This window comes from Falco punctatus (genome assembly GCF_963210335.1).
Source record: "Falco punctatus genome assembly, chromosome: 7".
Classification (NCBI taxonomy): Eukaryota; Metazoa; Chordata; class Aves; order Falconiformes; family Falconidae; genus Falco; species Falco punctatus.
The window spans coordinates 33,671,103-33,693,278 of NC_137587.1; the positions used below are offsets into that span (position 1 = coordinate 33,671,103).

Sequence of the window (22,176 nt, forward strand, 5' to 3'; positions counted from 1 at the left end):
TATGTAGCCAACCTGTCACAAGTAGAAAGGGCAAAGCTGCTGTGTTTCTCAGTACAGCTTAGAAAGAATTGCAGTAATCGGCTCCACTTGCACCATTTACAGCTGCCTGGGGGTTGCTCTGGTTTGTGCTAGATAACCTAGAGCATGTACTGTGGGCAAAACTATATCACATTATATATTCCCACAGAGAAAAGTGCTGCCAGCACCCTGTGGGGCAGGAGTGCTGTCCCAGCAGAGGGTGCCTTCTCTGGATTGTCTTACGCATGCTCTGTGCATGTAGGCAATGCAAGGGGCAGGCACAGGAGAGGTGGTATTTCTGAGTGGCCATGTTAAACGAGGCCAAACTGAGGATATGCAAGACTCAGGCATGATTCCCTGTTGCCAGCCGTGCTCCATCCCTCAAACCTGAGCAGGCGATGTTTAGGAAGCTCCCTGCAGTCAGGGAGTCCTGACCTCTCTCTCACTATGACCACTCAGCTGGCTCAGATTTTTTTTTTTTTTTGTGTGTGTGTGTGTGTGTTGGGGACACATTTCTACCCAAAGGTAGGGCTCCACCTGCCTTCTCACCCCAGATTTTCAGTGTTTCATTGTATACTGGCCAAATGATGCTGCCTGTTTATCTGAGAGATGAAGTTTAAGAATAGAAGTATGTGCAAGACAAAAGAGAGGAGAGGGGTGGAAGGAGACAGTACTGATGCTGGTAGGGGTAGGTGAAGAGCAGGAGGGCTGCAGGATGTTGATCAGAAGGACCAATCTGGAAGGCACGTAAATCTATTTAACAGCTTGAAAACGGGTAGCCACATTAAAGGAAGTGGAAATAAAGTCAATTAGAGGCAAGAGGCATTAGTTGGGAGTGTCAGCTGGTGAACGGTGCCTAATTTGATATAGTCTAATCACATAGTTTGGCTATTTGATTACCAAATTGAGATCCAAACACTGCTCCTTCCAAGCAATCACTTCAGAAAAGAGGGTAGCTGGAATCGTCATGAGATCTGATCCATTCCTTAATTTAAATTAACTTTAAATAGCTGTAACACATGGGATGTAAAACCCAAGAAGCAAATAGTTGCTGAGACATGTGAAACATGGCTTTTCAGGGAAGCTGAGGCCACAGGGATAAGGACTGGGAGTTGGGCTAACCTGTGAATGTGCATGTGGAGTTTCACACACGTGTGCACTGGGAATAAGCCTGTAGAGACACTTCCCTGGCTGCTGTGCTCTTACTCTCTTACTCACTCTCTATTGATAGTTACTCCTGTTCAGATGAAATGGGTCAAGAATGCCAGGAATCAGCTCACTTCCCAGTGACTATCCAGTGGAGATGAATTAGACACACATCCGAGGGTTGTATGTACCTTGTACACCTTCATAAGAGCACGGGCAACCTCTCTAGTGCTGTTTACTATCTAGCATTAACAGAAATGGATAGCTAGGGGAAAAGCAGAGGAAACAGGAGACTTACAAAGTGATTTTTTTTTCCCTGACAATCAATGGTTTAGCAATTTCCTGAATCAGAGGTTACATCCAGACTTAAGAAGCTATCCTCTGTGAATTTGTCCAGTCTCTTTAAATCTGTAAGTATTTTTGGCCTCTTATATTGCAGCAGAAAATGTGCACAATTATATGCTCTGAGTTAAAAATGGCTTCCTCTTGTAAATGTGGTGCTTGCTCATTTCATTGGGTGCTCCTTCCTTCTGACACTGTGGGAAGAGTACCAACTATATTCTGGGCTGCATCAAAAGAAGCATGAACAGTAGGTCGAGGGAGGTGATTCTCCCTCTCTACTTTGCTCTTGTGAGATCCTACCTGTGGAGTGCTGCATCCAGCTCTGGGGCCCCCAGCATGGAGGAAGTCCAGAGGAGGGCCATGAAGATAACCAGAGGGCTGGAGTGCCTCTCCTAGGAAGACAGGCTGAGAAAGTTGGGGTTGTTCAGGCTGGAGAAGAGAAATCTCTGGGGAGACTTTACAGCAGCCTCTCAATACCTAAGGGGAAGTACAACAAAGCTGGAGAGGGACTTTTTACAAGGGCCTATAGTTATAGGACAAGGGCGAATGGCTTTGAGCTGAAAGAGGATAGATTTAGATTAGGTATTAGGAAGGAATTCTTTACTGTGAGGGTGGCAAGAAACTGGCACAGGCTGCCCAGAGAAGCTGTGGGTGCCCCATCCCTGGAAGTGTTCAAGGCCAGGTTGGATGAGGTTTTGAGCAACCTGGTCTAGTGAATGACATCTCTGTCCAGGGCAGAGGAGTTGGAACTAGATGATCTTTAAAGTCCCTTCCAACCCAAAGCATTCATGATTCTATGGTATGATTCTAAGAGGAGTAATCAATGCCTGCATGCTTCTGCTGGGCAGTTTGTAGCCTTACACATCTCTGTCAAGTCCCCCTCAGTTCTCAATCTTGCTCACTAAAAAGTGTGAATTTCTTACATTTGTTCTCAGCCATGGTGCCCTTCCCTCGTCTTTTTCTAGCTCTTTTTCATATTTGATGACTGGGTCCAGGCATATTGTTCGTTTTCCTTCCTCTGTCTCATTTGCCTGTCCAGTCGTTGTTATCCGTGTTGCAGGAAGAGGACGGGCATCCAGTGGAAGAGGACTTCTCTGGCAATTTTGCCACTGTATTCCTGGAAGTATTTTGCCCATTCTGAAGCTTATCTGAAGGCTGGACACAGAAAGAGCTCTGCCCATATTATAAGCAGTATTTCTAGTGTCTGTGATCTGCTAAGTGGAACAAGACAATGCAGTGTGTATCTCCTTTAAAGGACCTACTTGATGTTACACTGTGTCTGTAATCAAACAGGTCATGATTCAGCATGAAATTATCCATCCTTGTGCAGAGAAACAGCCTTAGTGAGATGCTTTGAGTTAGACATGTGCTTAACTATGCCAAATTGTTTTAAACCACTGATGTAAAAGGTGCACATGGGACCAGAGAGATGTGAAAACTTTGATTCCTGCTTGCTAGCACATAATAAGTGTGGACAATGCCAAACTTATGCTTCAGAGAAACAGAAAATCACCCCCACAAATGCCTCCATGTATAAGGGAGCTGCTCCAATTTGCACGAGAGCTGAAATGTAATCTAAGTTCTGCTGAGCAGGTAGCTGTGAGTATCAACTAAGAACAAAAGAACAAGTGAAAGAAGTATCCTAGGCAATTTTTGCAAAGAATTTCTGTTTTTAGGTTGGTCTGCAGGATCATCAGGATTGGACCTTAACACTAGCAACCTCCAGCAGACTGCAATGGCTCTGCCTTCAATACACTTCCACCCCTGTGTGTTATACAGCTGTAATACTGAACACACGAGACAGACAGCTGCCCTGAGGCATTCTCTGTAAAAACTTTCATATCACAACAGAACTGAACGTACCATTATAACACCACGTCTCCTCTTCTTCGTGGTAAGAATTGTTCCAAAAACCAGAAAATGTCATGGAAGTGTTATAATAGACACATTCAGAATATATGGGTGAATTAGTTGTCCCCAATGATGTATTTAAGCTGTTCTTTCTACTATACATAGAGCAGGTTAAATATAATTAACATTGGTCAAAGGGTCTTTTTTCTTTACATACTTTATGAATGTATTACCACAATTATCAGGAAGGAAAAAGGGAAAGTGTATTTCTTAATATCTGCTAGTATAAGCTCCTCTATGTCATTTCCATCGCAGCACATTTTTGCTCTCAGAGAAGCATGAATATTTTCTCTTTCCCTAAATCCCGTAATTGTTTTATTGCTACATTAAAAAATGTAAATAATCATTCCCCTCCCCATAATAAATTAGACACAACCTGTCTAGCTCTGAAAATGAACATTTCAATATCTTCAGACACACAATGACATCATATCAATATTTAAAATCATTTTATGCATGTATTCCAGGTTGTCCAACTTCATTAAGGGCATTCATCAGCCCTCAGGCTACAGTGTATTCCCATCGGAGTTGTAGGCCTCAGGCCCTACCAAACAGAAATTTAAACTAACTTGCCTTTTTAATTCACATTATTCTCAAATATTCTCTTTTTTAACCCCCTGCCATGACTAAGGCATTTAGACCTGGCTATGATTTTGTGCACATCAACATTTAACAGACAAAATCCCAATTTTTATGTCAGAACTTGAGTACATGAAAATAATAGTCTTTCCCCTTTAATATCTCTTCTCTTTCCCCATCTGTCCCTGTTTCCTGGGTGCAATAATAACTGTGCTTCTTTTAATGTTGTATGCCAAGTTAGTAATTTGAGCTACAGGTTGATAGGGATATGGGGTTGTTGGGTTTTTATGTTTAAAAATTTACAAACATTTCAAACATATTAAGTTTCGTTCTTTTTATTTCTCTTTCCAAAATAATAATAAAAAAATCCTCTTGATCTATTTTTTATTCAGCTGAGGATGCACAGCATGGATAATTATCCCTGCTAGTGGCATCAAACTAGTATAAAAAAACTATTTTATTAGTATAAAATTTCCCCCTACCCCTCCAAAAAACCCAATCAATCTTCCCATTGTTCTGGTCTATGGGATGACTGGGGATCTGCTCCCCAAGATGTTTAATGACCTCCAACATTCCCAGGTAAAACTCACACACACTGCATGACACAGGAAACAAAATCATATCAAAAAAACTTTCTTTGCTACTGGCCAGACAGTGTAGATTTGGCTGCTGATTTAACCTCCCAGATTTGTGTGGAAAGGATTTAAATGTCCATAATTTGTTACAAAAAAGGATGGAAGCGTGTAGAAGTAGCCAGCTTAATATAACTTGCATCTGGGGATGGAACAAGCCTGAGAGAGATATTGGTGACTGAAAATGTAAAAGTTGATGCAATATATCTCAGAGTTAATAGCTCTTCTGACCAATATGTTCTGACCATGTTATAACTTTGTACGTGGCCAGAGACCTGGCAAGTGTAAAGACCAAGGAAAGATGAAAGAAAGAGAAATTAAAAGAAAAGAAAAAAACTAGTAACTGCAGGGCCAGCTTTTGGATCTTTTTTCATAAGTAGCATTTTTTTAAACAATGGCACTGCTCTCGATTTCCTTCTGCCCTCTGCATCTCTCTTCCCTCTCCCTTCCCGCCTTGTTTCAGTGTTCCCGAAGCCACTTTTTTCCTTAGTCACTCCCTTTTTTTGCTTTGTTCCTCTGGCTTTCACAGCCCTCTGGATTGAAGACCTCTCTTATGGCACACAATGCAGTCTGTCAAAGTAAGGGAAGTTCAACCTGCCCCGCTTGCCTGGGGTTCCTTTGGTGGTGGTACAACTAATCGTTGTCTATGTTTTATCCTTATAGAAAGAAACAGATACTGTCTCTCCTGTTGAGGTCCTGGATACAATTCCCATCCAGCAAAGCTCTGAGGTTCAGTTTCTCAAAGACATAGAAATCCACAAAAAGATTCAGCCTCCTAAGGCCAAAGTTTTCTGTCTGAAAACACTATTCAGCTCAAGGCAAATGGAAGTGAGTCAAAGGCTTCCATCAAGCTGTACCTCACCACAGCTAAGCAGCAGCTTGAAATACTCCCACTGCAGCCCAGAAAGCTCCACAGTGGCTTTGTTTTTTTTTTTAAACCTAATTATTATCAGACTTACTCCTTTAAAAGTACCCAGAAAAATGTCCCGCTGTCCAACCATGAGGTGCTCTGAATCATTTTGCCTCCTGTCCCAGTGGGGATTATCCTTATTGTGGTGGGGTCTGCTGTGCCAGGCACGCCAAGATATCTTCACTTTCAGGGTTCACCTTGAGGGCAGTCCTAGGGGAACGTGCTGCTGGTGACAGCTGCCCAGTCAGTGAAGGCAGTCTGCAGCCTGCTTGTTTTCTCTCTACAGTCACCTGCCAACCTGATTATGGAAGAGTTGGAGTTGCTGGAGGAGTTTATGTCCTTTGAAACTGCTGGCAAGTACTGTGCAATAACTGAGTTGGCTTTCTTCCTGGAGATCTTGTCGTGGTGTGGCCCCTTCTCCACAGACTCCAGGGCAGACTGACCAACGTACTGCAAGAACAAGCTAATCCTAACATTTCCATAGCTAGCCAGACCCTATCTGCACATGTAAAAAAAAAAAAAAAAAAAAAAAAAGGCTCGAAAAGGGAAGATGCTTGAGACAGGGAAAACGACCCTGACTGTTTAAGTAGATCACTGAGAAGGGAGACGGTGCTGGTGGGGGTGGTGAAAGGGCAGTCAAGATTAGATCTCCGGGCATTATTGCAGTAAGTTATATAAATAATAATAACAACAGGACAAGAGAAAGGGAATGGAGGATGTGAAATAATCACGGTAAGGATCAGGGTGTGAGAAGAGGACTTTGAAACAGAGCTGGGAAGGAAAAGAATCACCATTGCATGGGCTGAAGACAGAAGAGAATGGATAATGAGGAAGAGATGTAGGGAAAGTGCAAGCACACAGGCAAAGAACAGAGAAGAGGAGATGTAGAAACACAGAGTAATCAAAAGAAGGAAAATATTAGAAAAACTGGAGAGAGATTGAAACCTCAGAAAGTCCAAATTTGAAGCTAAGTGAGGACAAAGAGGATGGAAAAGAAAAACATGTAAAAAGAAGGCCCAATAAAGAAATAACTGTAGAAAATATATTTAAAATAAAAGAAAAAGAAAGACAGAAAGAAAGAAATTCTGTGGAGATGGAGAGAGAATATGAGTGGGAACTAAGGGCAGTTTTCTTTTTTCTAAAGTACTGCAAGCCTTCCCATAAAAAGGGCTATATAAAAACTTGTCATTACTGTTGGTTATTTATGGCTCCTTTCTCATCAGGCAAGCTACACTGATGTAGTTATGTCCAGGCCTTGGAAAAGGATGGTGCCACTTCTGATACTAGTTTAGATAAAGAGGTCTATGTTTATGTTTGCAGAGAGAATCTTATTTTCCTTGGTGGTGTGGCATCCTTATAACAGACCTGCGCAGTGCAAATGAAAGGAGTTTGCTGGACTGGTGAAGCAACGTTTTCCTCTGGGTCTGGGTCTCCATGTCCACCCCCTGCCAGGACAGGTAAATCCCACACATGTAGTACCTGTACATATTGTTGACAAGTCTCTCCCTCTGTGAGGGATTGTGGGTGTCATGGGGATTAACATTTTGGGTCAGGCTTTGAGGTACCTTGGGGGAGGAGTGTGCATGGGGGAGGTTGCAAAGTGCCAGACTGTGCTGCACCTGGCTATGGCCAAGGCATTTTGCTCTCTCATTTTCATGAACACATAATTCATTCATAAATTTTTAAAGGGGAAAGAATCATTGTTTAATGAACTTTTGTGAAGAAAACAGAGCGAGAGAGAAAAGAAACACTGTGGGCTCCCTACTCCCTAGACTTATGACCTGCATAACTTCAATCATTGTGTTATTTAGACAGCTTTCCTATTTAGCCAACATTAAATTTGTATGCTCCCACATGGTTGGGTTGCTACTTTTATTATCCATGCAGCTGAGATACTCTGAGGGAACACGATGGGTTGGGAGGAGGAGGGGAGGCAAGGACAGCCATCTCCAAAATGCAGTGGACATGTCTTTCTGGCTCTATGCTGGTTGCACTCCAGCAGGTACAAGCTGACGGTAATCGGCAGCAGCAGCCATGCGAACAAGGTCAGTGTTGGTTATTCTGTGGCTTTTTTTATTCTTCCGAGCACTCTGAAAATGTGGGTGTGCATGTTAAAACTGCCCTATGAGGCAGCTCTGACATGTGGGGCTGCCTGGCACAAACACAGCACATAATAACACAAAGTATTTGGCAGCATTACAGGGCTAATCTTTACGTAACTGTTCCCGGACAACTTCTCTGGTGTGCTGAGCACAAACAAGCTTTCCATCAGCCTTCGGCTGCATGCAGATTGTCTTGTGTCACCTGCTTCTCTGCTGAGCAAAGAGTGGCTGTGGTCATCTTTTGCATTCATAACTGACTCTCCCTAAATTGCCTCCTTGTTTTCCAAGGCTATTTATGAAGAGGTGTGTTTGTCAAGAACGTCCCCTTTTGTAGAATTTTTCCTCTTAAACACAGATGTATGCAGGAAATTATGTTGTGGATTGTTTTCAGGAGAGCAGTGGGAAAACATAGTCTGATTTTTCAATGGTTGCTCCCCTGTTGATTAAAGTCATAGGAGGAGGGATGTCTTTTATAGTTAAGACTATAAAAGTCCCTGGTGTGGGACTTTGGGGACCTGAGATTGGAATTATAATGTTGCATTCCTTCTACCCTTTGCCCCTCTTGTCAGATTTCAATGTAAGCTCTTTATGATTATCTCCTATGGTTTTGTTGCCTGGTTCAGTGGGGCCTGGTCTCCATTAAGGCTTTTGTACTGCAGACAGCAACACCAGGGCGCATACTGGCAGTAACAAAATCAGGGAAAGAAAATAATGACTAGAGCTTCCCAAGCACCTTTGATGGTAATGGGTTTCCTGCTCTTGCACGAAGGTGATCAGGCACAAACCTTTTCTTTGGCAAGCAGAAGATGAGTGTTTCTAGCTGTCCCCTGACCTCAGGTACCGCCATGCACGTAGCACCACGTGGTGCCAACTCCCCACCCACAAAACTTGATTTGGGTGCTCTTTTCACTTAGCGTTATGCAGCCACAACACATGTGCTGCTGCACAGCAAAGCCATGTGGCAAATATATAAAAGTATGTACGTTTCTGAATGCTGGAAGAGAGCCCTAATTTTGTTGGCAGCGAAGCTGACTCTCCTTCTTTCCTCGGAGTGGGGCCTGCAGCATTCCTCAGTCCCACAGACATAAACCCTCCCTGGATTTCTCCCAGTGTGGCGGCGGGCTGCCAGGCTGCGTGTTCGCCCTCGGCAGCTGCTCTGGAAGGGCCAACGCCTCTGCCTTGATGCTCAGGGAGACTGAGCTCCTGGCTCTGGGCTGGACTCACTGCCTCCAGTGCGATGCAGGTCAAATCCCAGACCCTCTCCCGGTTCTTGATTTAATCTTAGCTTGCAAGGAAATGTTGCATACCAGGAGGGAGGCAAAGCAAAGGGAGATTGCCAGACCCAAATGTTCCATAGCCGCGAAGATAGTTTCTAAATACTGAGCTTTAAAAATCATTTGGTTTCTGTGGGGAGGGGTGAGAATGGGGAGATCTCTCTATTTGCCTGCTGGGATTTGGAGTCTATAGTTTCCTGGGGATCCATTTCCAAGTTTTTATGATTAACTACAGAGGCTAGAAAACACACTCTTGTTTTAAATGAAAGCTGAAATTCCCCCTAGTCCTACACACTGAAGATCTGGAGCTTTAACCCTGACTAAATCACAACAAAATCTTTAGAATTGGCCTGTGCAAGGTATCTCTCACGAAAGAAAGAAAAATCCATACAAAAAAAGTTGTTATGGAGTCCTGGGCAAGTGCAACTGTTAAGGGAGCAGGCACTCAGATACAACCAGGAAGGAGGGGAGGCATTTTCTGTGATGTGAAGGAAGTTCATGTAGCTAAAGGTGAGGAGATAGGGTCACCATGGTCTATTCCCAAGACCATCCTATCGCTCCAGTGGTGTATTGATTTGTGGATCTCTGCAAAGCATACAGACCAGGTCAGAGATGTCCCTATAATTCTTTTGAATCCCTTGAAGGTATGGATTTTTTTCTTTTCTTGCCTACTTTTTTCTCCATCTCCCTTTCACTTTCATTGGATTTCAGGATAGGAGGTGGTTAGTGTTATTATTTTAATTATTCTCCTCCTTTTGTTTTACATAGGGTTCAATTTTTAAATCATTCATGAGTTTGCCTACAATGATAGAATGCTTTTTGATTTGCTTCCAAAAAGAAGTGTGTTTAAAAAAAAAAAAAAACTGAAGTGTTCCATCCTTTCCAAATGCAATGCTTAACTTTTTTTTTTTTTACTTTTTTTTTTTTTTTTTTTAAGAGCACTTCATTTTGGAAGTGAATAGAGTGCTCTGGGCACGGGGCACTGCAGACCAATTTAGATTTCCTAGATTGCTTCAATAATCTGAAGAGTACTCCAGCCATTTTTAACTATTCTCCACCACATGCCTGCAGACCCATTCATTTTTTAACTGAAGTGACTATACTTAGGATAAACTCTGCCGTTCATTTGAAATTTTTCTGTTCTGCATACCCATAGACTTAAAATTCCAACACAGAAATTTAATACAACATTTTATTGTAAGAATGTGTTAACATTTCAAGCCATAACATTATTGGTCAACATTTTATATGCCGCACTCCCTGTCTGAAACAGGCACATGTCATCACTGCCAGTTTGCTGCAGGAGACGTTCCCATAATTAGGCAAGTGAATGTTAACAGTTTTGGGTTTTTTTGCTCCCGGTGTTTCTCCTGTATTCAGCCCTGAGATTCAATTTCTTTTATGGGTTTTCAATCCACGGATTAAAATGCTTTTGCAGATAGTTAAAACACTCACTACCTTTATGGCACACATATTTTATTTTCAGTTTTGGTAGGAAGTGACGTGCATGACTAAAGATCTCACAGAGCATCAGTGGCAGAGGCAGGAAATAGTAAAAACACAAGCAATTTTAATCCTTTTTCTCTTTCCTGTTGCACACACTGCACTTGTGTCATATATGGTATAACACTGCCTGGTACTTATACTGTTGTATCTAGACTGTTACTTGTTGCTGTTCTTCAAGGAGTACTTATATTTTAAATAGCTCCCAGAAGAGAAAGTTTATGAGCTGTCCTGTGAGGATTTCATGCAGTAATTCCCTCCCCTACCTTTACCTTGCATATATAAAAAAAGTTATCCTTAATTCATATTTCTGTAAAAGAATGTCTGCATTTCTAAGAAATATGAGCATCTTGTTCCAGGGAGAGTCTGTGCTGCTTTAACTAATTAAGTCTTAACAGTAGGGCAGTGTCATGCTATACTTTACAGTCTACCTGATATCTTATTTGATTGTGATCTAGCGTTAAAATTATTGGAAGGCGGTAGTTTGCACTCATCTGCTGCTGGCATAACTTTTTGCTAAATGAGTGCCCGTCTTTCACAAGAAGCGTTAAGAGGGCATGGAGGAGACATGAACGTGCTCTGGACTGTGACCTCTTGGCAGTCTTGTGCTGCTCCTGGGGAAACAGCTGCCCTAAGGCTGGTTTTGTAGTCTCTCTCCTGCAGGGAGAAGCTTTGGTGATGCTTTAGCAACTCTGTGGCTGAGACACTATAGATAAGACCATGGCTTTTTTGGGGGGGGGCTTTTTTTTTTTTTCTTTTGTTTTGTTGCAGGTGCAGGAGGTGCAGGGCACTATGTATTTGTAGCCTTAAAGGCCAAATACTTGTACGGATTAAAGACTTTTTTGGATTGTTATGGCATGAGCCCAAGGACAAACCTGAACTGAGATTCAGGTTCCAGAAAATGTTCTACATCAGTTTGAGCCTGTTCTGTGCTTTTCTTCGGCTGATTTTGCAGTTCTCAACTGTTACTGAGAATTTTGATGAGAAAAATAGTCTATTAGAACATGAGTAATTGATGGACAGTGAAAAATATGGTAAACTTAAAAATGCTGTTACTACTTAATATTTACTGAAGCAATCTGTGTAGGAAACTCATGCTGTTTTCAGGAATCTTGCAGGCCTAGGATTAGTTCTTCTGTACTAAACACTTTATTTTCTTACCTTACAAGATTTCTTTCTAAATTTAGTGTAGCTCTAGGAGCAAGAGAGATGGAGAATCCAGAACCTGAACTTGTGTGGTATTAGGATTTCAGCTAATGATGGCTTTTTCCTCTGCATGGCTGTCTCTGCCCTTTTGGAAAGACTATGCTGTTTGCAAGATAGCACCTTTTGAATGAAGTGTTAACTTGGTCCTAGCCACTTACAAAACCTAAAGATCTCACAGCTGAAAAAGTGGTATCTTAATCAACTTCTGGCTGGGTGATTACATTGTCCCTACTTACTTTCCCTGAAATTTCAATTGGGTACAATCTTCTTCTTCACTTAGAGTCATCCTTTTTTAGGTGTTGCTTGCTCTGTTTCACCTCTGATGGAGCTGATTTTCAGGAGTAGCCAAAGAACTTCCATTGCCTACACAGAGCTTTATGGTCTTTTGGAAAGAAATTCTCGAATGTATATATATTAAATATGTGTTCTTGCTGGTTTGCTGCAATACTGTGGCATAAGTAACAGAGAGACAGCAAAATTATTTTACATAGCTGATTAATTTTGAAGAAGAAATCAAGAATGTTTTCCTTACTTTCTCAAATAATGCTTCTAAAGTTAGGTTCTGGGTAATGCTCAGTCAATTCTTCATATAAATACTAAGATAATGTTATTGTTAAATCATATTTACTACCCTTGTACTTTTAATACCAAAGACAGTTTCAGAAACCAAACCACAATATTGTTATCTTAGGCTTAGCTTTGCAGAACTTAATTTTCTTTTAATTTGCCTTTTTGTTAAAAAAAACCCAACCCAAACTAATGTAACTCCATGGACATCAGTGAAGTGCGATATTTAACTCCAAAGTAAATGAAGAATCGTTATAGGCCAGAGCTTCCTTCAGAAAGTTATATGTGAAGGCAGCATTTGGTAATATAGTGACGTATTATCATTCATCCTTGTACCTGTCCAGTTAGGCATAGATCCATCCAAGCATAAGATATAGTGTAGGAGGATTCCATTCTGCAAGATTAAATCTTCAGTTAAATGAACCTGAAGTGGCTTAGGGTGTGTCTAGGAAGCTATCTCACTGAGAGTAAGTTAAAGAGAAAAGAAGGAGGAGGGGATAAGCATGTCTTCATAAGGCTATGTCTACAACCTAGAGACAACTTTGTATTTCATACTGATTTCCTTGTACTTCTAAGCCATTGGTATATTTTTCAGTCTAATATATAAAATAAGAACAACCTCGGTCTACTCAATAGAAATACATGACTGTAATGCAAAATAAGAACCAGTCCTTCCTGCTAGACCTGTTAATTTCCCCTAAAGTATCAGTAGATTTAAACTTACTAAGGGTCAGGTAACAACCTCAATACATAGAAACAGAGGACACAGTCTTCCAGTCACTCAAGACTATGCAGAAAGATAGAGGAACTACAGGGAATTATTCAGCTTTAACCTTCCAAATGACGCCTGCTTTTAAAATGTATATTCTTTCATCAAAATAGCACCTCCAGTTTTGTTTTCTCCCCTGTGCATGTTCTCTGTCTGTAATTGTCTCTCTGCCAGTTATACGGTATTGGAACTAAATGAGGAAAACTTGCTAGAGTCTGTGTAGTGTCTAGATGTTTTCCATGGGGGAATGGTTTAAATGATGCTGGTTCCAACATGGAGTTCCTCCTTGCCTCCATCCTTGGAGATATTTCAAACCTGACTGGACAAAATCCTGGGCAACCTGCTCTAGCTGACTCTGTTATGACCATGGGTTGGACCGGATGATTTTCAGAGGTCTTTGTCAATCTCAGCCATGTGGAGATTTGGTGACTGTCAGTGGTAAGAATGACAAAACTAAATGGTAATGTTTCCTTGCTTTCATTTTGACAGGCTCTGTGACAGTTTGCACCAGGGTTTCCCAACCAGCAACTTCAGCCAAAAGCAGAAGTGCCGGGAGATATGAGGTGACCATGTCTGCGTGACTCTAGACAGAAACAATCCCATGAAGAGGAGGGGACCCAAGAGGTGGGAGGGAGACAGGGGGGCATAGAACAAGTGACAGAGAGATAGGAAGCAAGAAGAGGGACACAAGGTGGAACTACAAGCCCAGTTTGGGGGAAGGGAGCTGGATACAGAGGGGTGTTACAGATCGCCAATATTCTCAAGCAAGGCTTAACTACAGAAAATTTGGGATTTGTTGGTGAAGCTGTAATCAGAGGAAGAATATATATTGGCAAAAGGAGTCTTTTTTCTTCTAACTACCTTTTTGAGTGACATAAGCCATGCCAGTAAAGGGATTCTTGCATCTATACAGAGGGTGTTGCTGTCGTATCTATATCAATTAAGGGTGTGATTTTTTTCATGCTTGTGAGTGAAACAGCTTTGTCAACAACACTTTAAAATTTAGACCTGGCTTGAGAGCTGTCCTGGCTCTTGAGCAATTGCACAATGTTGGGGATTTCAGAGTGAACTCCTTTATTGTTGGCAAAGAAATAAAGGGACACAAATGCATCATAGTAATTTTGAATAGGTTTTTATATATATATATTGTTATTCACAGCACACACAGAATTTCTTTTTTGTCTGGAAAGGTGGTGACTGAAGAAGCAAAAATAGCACCCTCATAGCAGTTGTGCAGTTTCATGGCAGGGCATCCACTGAAATATAAGCTCTCTTTGTAACCAAAAGCTGAAAGGTTCCTGTTATGACCATATCCTAGCTAGAAAGGGCTTCTGATATAGCTAGACTGTCAGACACTTCCATTGGAGGCTAAGTTTATACTGGCACAGAAAGCTGATAAACTGATACCACTTCCTGAACAAGATAAGTATAGGGCAACAGTACTCTTTTGTAGATAAAATGGCATATACATCAGGGGAGTTGCTGCCATAGCAGTGCTGGTTAGGAGAGGAAAGTGCGGTTTCCTTGCTCTTTGTCTTTTTTTTTCTCTTCACAATCTTAATCAACATAGCAAAGCCAGCAAAACTCAACTGCCAGGCTGGTGTCTTTCTCTATGTAATTTATTCCACCCTGAAAAAAGCCAGCTGTTTTTGTGCAAGTCTTGTCTTTTTTTCTTACCGGAGATCCCTGTATTCGGTCAGAACAATAGCTCTGGTGTGGCTAAAGTGATAACTCCAAGTATAGTGACATAACACTGTTTAAGCAGGTGGTTTCTCCAGAGGACAATCCTAAAATCCTGCTGATACTGAAAGAAAACAACCTGCCTTCCTCCCTCCTTCTTATGCTTGCTCTGGAGCTTGTTTGATGCCCCAGTAAGCTATTCCAGTTCACTGTACAGGCAGAAAATGAATGCAGCAAATAATGATGCACATTTTTCTGCCAGTTTAGTGAACCAAATTGGTTAGCATGGAGATCAGATGAGCACCAGTGTCTCTGCAAAGCAAGAAGCAGCAGCGTACATCTGAGATCAAGGGATATGAGTTGAAACAGTCTTTTTTTTTTTTTTTTTTTTTTCATCAGCATTAGATTAATTTAACTGTCTTGCAAAACTTCCTAATGCTGGCTTAAACCTGGGTCACAAAATGATAAACCAGCATAAGAATGTCCATCCACACTGAAAAGTGCATTTGTTCAGCTCATTCTGAATATCAGGACTCCTTAAGCCTGTCTGCACTAGAAAGTATTTCTCAGTGTGGCTTGACTGGTACTCTCCCATCTCTCTGAAGAGATGCAGTTTATGAAAGTCACTTGCTGAGGCAGCTCAAACCCAATTCCAGGAAAAGGACTTCCTTTTGATATCAACATCACCAAGTCTGCCTTAGGCTTCTTGTTGCCACAGCCATTTTGATCAGAAAAGGCATTTCTTTTCAGGCTCGTGTAATCAACAGGAATTATTGTCGTACTAGTAAAACAGTAAAATGGAGACCAAGTTAAAAGCACTGTACTTTGAGTGCTTCTGCTGGATAATAAAGTAAGTGTTTCCTTGATCATACAGAAAAGGCACTGTTGTCTTTAAGATGGTGTGCTTAACATTTATCAGTGGACCATGCAGCAGTTTCTGTTAGAGCGGCAGTTGCAGAAAGTGATGCCTCTTTTCCATGCAAGGTATTCTCTTTCCATAAAGCTATTAGCTTTGTTTTTTTCTGTAAACTGATAGACTGTCAACCTTCACATCAGTGAATACTTAGGGATTTTTTTAATTGCATGCATTACTTTGCTGCTACCTTGTTTGTTATGTATGCAAAATCAACCCTCCTTAAATTTTAATTGGCGAATTAAATGTGTTTGGCTTGAAGTCCAAATGGGGGTAAAAAAAGTCTGAACAGAAAACAGTTTGGAGAGTAAATAATAAAAGGTTGATTTTTTTGTAAGTCCCAGAAAACTCTTTGGTTGGAAATATTCAGGCAGCTGCCCCATGGCAGGGTAATATTTGTGAATGCTGGAAGTTGCACAGATATTAATATGAATCACTGCACATCTGCAAACTTCACCCTAACGATATACAGTCCATTGGTTATTATTAGTTGCTATGTAATACTCATGCATCTAAAATCATCCAGCATGAGTGGGTTTGACCAATTTCTCCATAACAGCAGTGACTAAATTTGGTGGATGCTGTGCCTGTTATGGAGCAGAGGTCAGGGTATTCCTTACCTTTAACTGAGGGGCTCTTTTTAATGGTACTTTATGTGCCATAAATGCTATGTGCTCAGCACCAGAATAAGAGTGACTAGCGAAAAGGTGAAGCAAACAACCCACAGTCTGAAGTGGCTGGGTGAACTATTCAACAAATACCTATAACAAATAAAAGCAAAATCCATTTGCAAATTATTTGTTAATCAAAACGAACTGAATCCTTAACTGGCATAATTTGTAGCTAACAGTTTGTGAAGCTCTAACGGGCAAACAAACACTCGAAAGAAATGAAATACCATGGATGATTTTAATTAGATTTTTTTTTTTTTTTTTAGTATTAATGCACCCAGAGATATTAATTTGCTTCTCATTATGAGTGAATTAACTGAAAAAATATGAGCTGTGAAACTATTTATTTATTTATTTGTTTATTTATTTATTTATTGTATTACAGAAATGGGAACACTCACCTACCAGGGCAAAACAACCCACTACCCATCCCTTCAGCCACGTGTAGCCTAAACCAGCAGTTCCCAGGCTGTTGTCATTGCCCAGTGGTTTTACACAATGGTATAACAAGAAGTCTGCAGAGGCTAACTGAAGGTTATCAGCTTACTAAATCTGTGTGGTTACTCTGATGGCTAGAAAGTTGGGTTCACAAGTTTGGGAAACAGTAAACAGGAGACTTATTTCTCAACCTTCCTGAAATTTGAAGAGTGCTATCACAACCACCCAGTGTGTGTATGCTTTTAAATGCTTGTATTGGGAGTCTTAGAGGTGTGCTAAAAGAGACATGAATGCCCTTAATAATATCAACTGCAGGTGCCGTTTGAGCAAACATTTATGTGTTTCTCTGGCAACTGAGATCTTTATGTGAAAGCAGAACTTTTATTCAGGTCAGGATGTTAGGACCAGAACATGCTCTTTCCAGTTTTATTGAGTAGTATGTGAATCACTATATTTCAGTCTTTAAGATTTGCCCTGATCCACTATTGAAGTAGAAACTCAAGTGGAGTAAGGCTCATTGTAACTTATCATAATTTTATTTTTCACAGTGTTTGCCTGCTTGATGTATACCCCCACTGTCTTTCTCAGACGTGGATGCAAACTGTAGGTAAGGGTGTGCACACTTTTTTTTTGTTTTTTTTTTTTTTTTTTTTTTTTCTTATGGCTGCTGTGAAGTTACAGTAGCAATATAAAGATGACAAGAAGTTCATGACAAGATAAAGGACCCCTGTATGATTGGACACTGAGAGGTGTACCAGACTTTCTCCTTTTGCTTGCCACTTCTCTTTTTATTCTTTGATTAAAGTCTTTTTCCTTTACTTACATCCTCCATTAAGATGTCTCAGTGTCATTTAGGGTGTTAATTGAGAGGAGGTTTAAGCTCATCAAGGCGATTATAAGTGATAGTTAAAAATTTCTATATATGGCCTATGCTGGAATCAGCACAGTAGGATGCCATTTTTCTTTTATCTAACTGACATTGGTAATAATAGATGAAATTATTACTAAATCGCAGCTGCAGAGATGATATCATGATTTTTTTGTGTAATCTTTGATGAAAAATTAATTTTTGAGAGGGATAATTTAAAATGATTTAAATAGTATTATACTGAAGTCCTTACTGGTAATTAACACCAATCTTGTCAGAAGTGAATCCACTTTTGCAGCTGTTTCTAAAGATACCTACAGTATTTGTAACTTTTCTGGGAATGAAATTATAGTGTTTGGACTTTATTTTTACTGCATAAGGACCATTAAGAGAAAAGGATGCTAATAGAGAAGGCTTTGTTCTCCAACAGGGCCAAATTCTATTTTGCATTTGCACTGTTTCTCTATGTGTGCATTTAATTAGCTATGCTCAGCATGTAAGCAGAGCTTAGTATATACAAAGTAGACTTTACATGGTATTTATATGTATGTGTTCGCATGCCAGTGTACACATAGATATGTATATCTTTATGGGTTAGCTATATACGTATACACAACTTTATTTGTGAGGGGTTTAATTGGTTGAACAGATGGCTGATCAGAAATGCTTCTTCATCTTCATCAGTGACTCGTCTTTCTTTCTTTGCATCGACTTTCATCACAGTGGCAAAAAAGTGCTCTAACGAGAAACAGCTGAAAATAGATTTTTCTTTGTACTTTCATCATGCTTTAAATGACAGAAGTGGATTTTTTTGTCCTATATATAAAGACCTGCAGGAGAAGGTTAAAAAAGGAAATATAGTGAAATCTAAATAGAAAAATTTGAATGAGAATATGGGAGAGCCTCAGATTATTCCTCTTATCTTCATATTTTACTTTCTTCTTTTTTAAAGTACATGCTGATTTTTGACAAGATATATGGTCGTGGTTATTCACACCAGCTACAGTACCTGCCAATCAGTTTTTCTTTTCCTTGAGTTTGGTGCAGAAAGGGGGAGGGAGGGACAGTAGTTGAAAGATGACACAATGGCTTAGAGGACTGTTACTTTAGGTATTCATTAAAATAGGAGTTACATGGCCAGCTTCTGCTGTTTCTGCAATTTTATTATATTCAAATCAAAGTCTGGCTTCTGTAGGCTTTATAAAGGAAACAATGTGCCTTATAAACACAGTGCAGGGTTCATGTAGGAGTGGTTCACTTACAAGCAGATTCATGGCTTGAGTTTATGTATAGATAAGTGAATAACCTGTCACATTTTTAATTTGAAAGAACAAGTTATCCAATATTTTCTTTTGCGGGTGTTGAAGTATTTTGCAAACAGTTGCTTTTACTTTCTGTGTTCTGTTATTGTATCGACTTTGCAAATTGGTAAACTGAGGAATGGTTTGACTGAGGGAACTGAGAGAACATGCAGCTGGTGGGGAGTCACATGCAGGAGTAGAACCTGGGGATCCTGGTCTCCTTTCTCCAGCAGCAGACCCAAACCTTTGGAAAAGCTACTTTTTGCATTTTTAGATCTGTTTGAACTGAAAATGGAAGAAAGACCCCTTGGTTTCACCGTAGTAACCTGATGGCTTTCTCCATGTAAAGCCTAGTTTTTGTAGGCTTCCTTCTCATAAACTGGGTCAAAGATCTGCCCTTGTGCGCAGTGCAGCTGTGGAGGGAGCACGGCCCACGAGAGTATGGGGGGGGGCCTGAGAAACATTTCTACTGCAAGATGTGGTGAAGCCTGGGGCTGCAAGCAGAAGGCTTTTCAGCAGAGGGAACAGCAACAGAGGAAGACTGCACTACTTCAGTACTGCTAGGAGGGGTCAATCCAATGCAGATACTTTCAGATGAAAGGGAGAAATGTGTAAACAAGGAATTTCTGGAGGTTAAGGATGTGTAGGGAGAAGTAAGTATCTTACAAGCATGAGGTACAGGAATAGGCAACTTCTAATTTCTATCATTAAAAGACTTTCTGAGAAAGAGAGAGACTGGGGTTCAGGTACAAGTGTACATGACCACCATCTGCCTCTTTAGTTTCAGTTCTTTGGACCAGGACAGTCGGGAGATAAGAGAAGATATTATTAGGACTATCACCTCACAGCTTTGATGTGGCTGGTCGTATGCTTAAAAGAGCAGTCAAAAATTGTGCCAGAATTTTCTTTTTCCCCCTTAACAATTACTGCAAGATGAGGAGGATGTTTGTGTGCTTGAAGGAAAGAGAAAAGATGCTGGGAATAAGAACAGCAGCTTCAGATTTTCTGAGCCTTTCTTTTCAGATTGTGACCCCCTGTTTGCAGGCTTTGAAACCCTGATAGGAAGGGTGTGGGTTTAGGAGGAGGTAATCTTGGCTCAGGAGGTCCAGCAGATGGTGTTGGCAAATGGCACTGTGGGCTCCTGCAGTGTGGTGCAACACTCTGGAGGTGGGTAGGGGAGCAACGAGGTTGTGGGAAGCAGCTGGTGGCAAATACACTCAAGATGGCTCCAGCGAACAACCACAAACAGCTTGGTAGGGTGGAGAAGGAGCAGCATATAGCTCAGAGTAAGTGAACCAGTGCTGCGTTTCTGTCCTGCTTCAGGAGGATGTGTGAGAGGCAAAGGTGGGTGGCTGACAGAAAGGAGGGTAATGCATTGCTGTCCTTTCCACCTTTACCTTTGTTGTGGTTTAACCTTTGTGGGGTAAATCTTTCTTAATGCAAGCCTAAGGACTTAGAACCCAGAAAGGCTGCCATTAAAAATATGTATCTTCATGACTGGCAGCACTCAGTTCCCTTTCATAATGGCATAAATCCATAGGCCTTGCACTGAAGACTGTCACACCCTGAGGAACCAACTATAAGTGAGAGCTGGTCAGGGGACTGAGCTGCCTTCCTTCTCTCCCTCTTCTCCCTCTTCCCCCCCCCCCTTCTTGCCATCTCTTTTGATGGTAATGAAAATAATCCAGGAAATTCACATCAACCGCTTCTTTCTTCAGATTGATTTGTAGCTTGGAACAAGTATCAGGCAGTTCTTTCTAATCTATTGATGCTGATATGGCTTCAGCTAGAGAGGTTTTTAGGTGATACTTGAGGATAAAGCAAGAGCGTGGGACTAAAACAGGCAAGAAACATACACTTGTGTTCTGACTTGTTCAAAGCACTAAGACAGGTAAGAGGAAGGGATGTGCAGCATTTGCACAACAGGTAACACCAGCTAGCAGCTAGGATATTACAGGCGTGAGTTTATGCAAAACAGCTTCACACAGCTTTGCCAATGTATCTCAATCCAGAGCTGCAGTATTTGTCACAGCTGTGGACCTTTATCTGCAAAGCCTTACAAAACTGATTAACTTAGTTTTATATATATATATTGCAAAAAGATTTTCTACAACAGTGAAAACAAGCAACAAGAATGCCACTAGTCCCCTGCATTTCTCGCAGGCTCATGATATCTCTGGATGTTGTTTACCTTGCCTCCCTATCTCATCATGTTTTTCCTTTACTTCATAAATACATAATCTTAAGTAGTAACTATGAAGTAAATGGCTATTCAGGCCTGGTGGTCTCAGGCTTCTGGCTGCAGATATGGGGAAGGTAGACAAAAAGCACTCTTGGTCGGCTGAATAAGACATCCTCATTACAGTCCTTGAACTAGGGTCCATGCCAAACATTCTGTGCTGTTGCTTCCAAGACGGACAGATGGGGACCTTATAAAATAAGACAGGATGCTCCTTCCTTGCCAATGTCTAAGCATGCTGTCTCCATACCTGTTCCAGGTGTTGATGTAAAGGAGCAAGGTGACTCTCTTGCACATCATGCATAACATGCTCGGTTAAACAGAATTGAATATGAATTGTCACATCTTTTGCTGTTGCAAATCAGTGCCATAGTCCTTCAGCCCTTCCCTAATTAGAAAGGAGTATTCATTTAACAACTTAAAATTGAACTTCTTGACATCATATCTCTATACTTTAGGCTGTAGGTTTGGGGTTTTTTTTCAGTGATTTAAAGATAAACAAGGAAAAAGTGAATGTCAGCTTAGATTACATTTTGGGTACTTTTTTAGATGTAAAAAGGCTTGACAGTTGTGGATTGTGGTGGGGTTTTTTCCCCACTTTCTGTACCTTCTTTTCCCTGTTATATATCCAAATCCATTTACTATCATCTATGCCTGAAATGCTGGTGAAATGATGACATCATAACAGTCTAAAAGATAAAGAGAGGAATCAATCAAGGAAAGTAAAGGAGTTTTAGTGATAATTTATGTTACTTTTTGGTTTTTTCTTTTGTTAGCACCACTGAGCTGTACTGCAGTATAACCTTTTGGAGAAGGTAAGTTTAAATTCTTTCTTCTTTCAGCATCCTCTTCAGTCATCCTGATATGTATTTTTAAATCGCTAATCAATTCAGTGATTAAAATACAGGAAAACCAAAACTGACATTTAAAAATACCTCAAAGAAATAAAACCCCCAAACCTCACTCAAGTAACAAGAAAAAAAATAAACTTTTTGGCATTCTTCATTCATTTATCATGAAGTATGAGCTATATAAAACTAACTCTGGGTAAATTATTCGTAGGTCACCTTTTAAAGAAGCTCCTGAGATAGTAATGCATCCCCTGAA

General features: G+C 40.7%; 2 long non-coding RNA genes across 6 annotated transcripts in view; one reads left to right on the top strand and one right to left on the bottom strand.

Moving 5' to 3' along the window:
- Positions 1 to 22,176, bottom strand: part of LOC308067968 — a 110,338-nt gene that overhangs the window by 25,516 nt on the left and 62,646 nt on the right. For 4 of the 5 annotated variants that reach the window (XR_013929793.1, XR_013929794.1, XR_013929795.1 and 1 more), the window contains one exon: positions 3,370 to 22,171. This is a non-coding gene — a long non-coding RNA (uncharacterized lncRNA). The remainder of the gene's footprint in view (positions 1 to 3,369; positions 22,172 to 22,176) is intronic. The other variant, XR_013929796.1, reaches the window with a different exon arrangement.
- LOC308067970 overlaps positions 1 to 22,176 on the top strand; it is a 44,665-nt gene that overhangs the window by 11,386 nt on the left and 11,103 nt on the right. Inside the window, exon 3 of the long non-coding RNA XR_013929807.1 lies at positions 1,500 to 21,884. This is a non-coding gene — a long non-coding RNA (uncharacterized lncRNA). The remainder of the gene's footprint in view (positions 1 to 1,499; positions 21,885 to 22,176) is intronic.